The sequence below is a fragment of the Gorilla gorilla genome, chromosome 11 (assembly GCF_029281585.2).
Source record: "Gorilla gorilla gorilla isolate KB3781 chromosome 11, NHGRI_mGorGor1-v2.1_pri, whole genome shotgun sequence".
Lineage (NCBI taxonomy): Eukaryota > Metazoa > Chordata > Mammalia > Primates > Hominidae > Gorilla > Gorilla gorilla.
Genome location: NC_073235.2, coordinates 82,399,820 through 82,402,124, shown reverse-complemented (window position 1 = coordinate 82,402,124; position 2,305 = coordinate 82,399,820). Strand labels below are relative to the sequence as shown.

The window sequence follows — 2,305 nt, the reverse complement described above, 5'->3', positions numbered from 1 at the left end:
TTCTAGTGAACCAGCTAACAAAATAACTTCCTGGCCTGGCCACTCCTAGTACCCCATTCCCCTGGACACTGTAATTGGTTCAGGAAGGAGCATATGACCTAAGCTGGGCCACAAGGAGTTCTTCTCTCGTAGTTTTTCAATTTGGCCATGAAACACATGGCCATGTCTAAAGGCATAGCAGAGCAGGAAGGGTGTTTATTGCAGCTGGAGCAGTCACTGACCCATAGAAAAAGGTAGGGTGCGGTAGGAGAGGATTAGTGCAGCTCAAAAGGAAGCAGGGCCCAGAGAGAGGAGCAGAATCTGAACAATTTTGTTTGAGTCCCTGAATTGAGTTGTGGCTGAAGTTAGCCTCGCAGTTAATATGAGCCAATGAATCCTCTTTCTACTTAAGCTACTTTGGTTTGGATTGGTACCACTTGCACTAAAAGTATCTGTATTAATTCAAGGATTTTCCTGTTGATGGATAGTTTGAATCATTTGGTACAATCAGCTATTCCCACCATACTATACTTTTGCTTGCATACTTTTGCTTGCAGCTCTTTAACTATAGATGGAAATAAGTACAGACTCAATAAAGATGCCTATGGAAAAAATACAATAAAGGACCTTTGGGTGTCTCTTAATACTTTATGGAAACATGTAAATGAGAGATTTTTAGATGAGGTTGATTGTTTCACTAGAAATCACTGCTCCATTTTTATAAACCACAGAGAATCTCTCCTTTAACAGCACCCTTCCTGGGCTTTGAAATGCACTGCACAGGTGCAACAATTCAATTCACAAACAAAAATTGGTTTTATATTACCAGTGAGAAGGACTAAGCATAGCTATTTTGGGAGTTGTAATACCTCCTTTAAGCCACAGAGATACTTGAGCACATTATCTTAACAACCAGTGTATTCTGGAGATCATTTTAGAATATGAAATACTGAACAGCAGGAACATTGTGAGCATTTTCAATCTTCTTACACAATATAAATGTAGTCTGAAAATCCCATTATACACAAGTACAACAAATACATACAGACCCTTAAAATACAGGAAAGAATGTGAAAAATAAGTATTATCACCATTCCTCAAGTTTCTAGAACAATTTTATTCTTCTCCTTAATATAATTTTTTTGTCCAGAAAAGGGAAAGACTAAACTCATGGATAGTTATCCAAAGAGGTAAAGGAGAGAAGAGAAAATTGTGGTAAATGAAAGATGCTGCCTACGGTAGCACAAATAATCCCATTCACGGCTGCCAGCTTGCTACGCATTGCTTACTTATGCTGCAGGCAACTATTGTGGAAATGACAGGAGGACAGGAAGGCACGAGAAAGGGGCAGACAGCTACTGATGAAAAAGTCATCAAGTACTGTAGATACTTCTTGGAGATTGGAAGTTGAATTTTACATTTCTTTATATCCCCAGGTTTAATAAAAAAATTGCTTGTAGGTGTTCAATAAACATTTGATAAATGAATGGGGAACAGTTCAGTTATTTTCCTTGAATCCTAGGCAGGATGATTTGATACACTTTGGATTCTTGAGGTTTTATGAAATTTTAAATGCAGGGCAAACTACTATTTACCCAATTGAAGTCCAAATGTAAGCATTTTATGGTAAAGCAGGAGAAAGTAGAAGGCAAAAATGCATTAGCTTAAAACCTAGGACACCAAAATGAAGATAAAATGTATGCATGAAAGTGTGTTAAAGAAAATCATTGCCCTGCCTTGCAGATGCTATCCTGGACTTGCCAGCCCCATAGACGCAGTTGCTGTGCTGTCCCTGTACTATTGGAGCAAAGAAAAAGTGGCTATTTCTATGCTCAGTGTTCACAAACCAGTAAGCACTAAGAATGGTTTATAGCCTGACATTTCTTAGAAAAGAAGAAGAAGAAGAAAACTGTTGCATAGTATCAGCTAAATTTGGACATAAATGTTTCCTATGATTCAGTAATTCTTTTTTTTCTTTTTCTTTCTTTTTTTTTTTTTTTTTTTTTGAGGCACCATCTCAGCTCACTGCAACCTCCACCTCCTGGGTTCGAGCACTTCTCCTTCCTCAGCCTCCTGAGTAGCTGAGATTACAGGCATCTGCCATCACACCTGGCTGATTTTTGTATTTCCTTTATATACGGGGTTTTACCATGTTGGCCCAGCTGGTCTCAAACTCCTGACCTCGTGATCCACCCGCCTCAGCTTCCCAAAGTGCTGAGATTACAGGCGTGAGCCACTGCGCTTGACCTGATTGAGCAATTCTACTCTTAGATATTTATTCAATAAAAAAGTGCACACAGGTGCAACAAAAGAAATGCACAACGGC

General features: G+C 39.0%; 1 non-coding gene across 1 annotated transcript; it reads left to right on the top strand.

Annotated features, from left to right (window-relative positions):
* The first annotated feature begins 1,724 nt into the window (after nucleotides 1-1,724).
* On the top strand, nucleotides 1,725-1,862 carry LOC115933864 (small nucleolar RNA SNORA43). The gene has a single exon (XR_004069709.2). It is a non-coding gene; the product is annotated as a small nucleolar RNA SNORA43 (small nucleolar RNA).
* The last annotated feature ends 443 nt before the right edge of the window (nucleotides 1,863-2,305 follow it).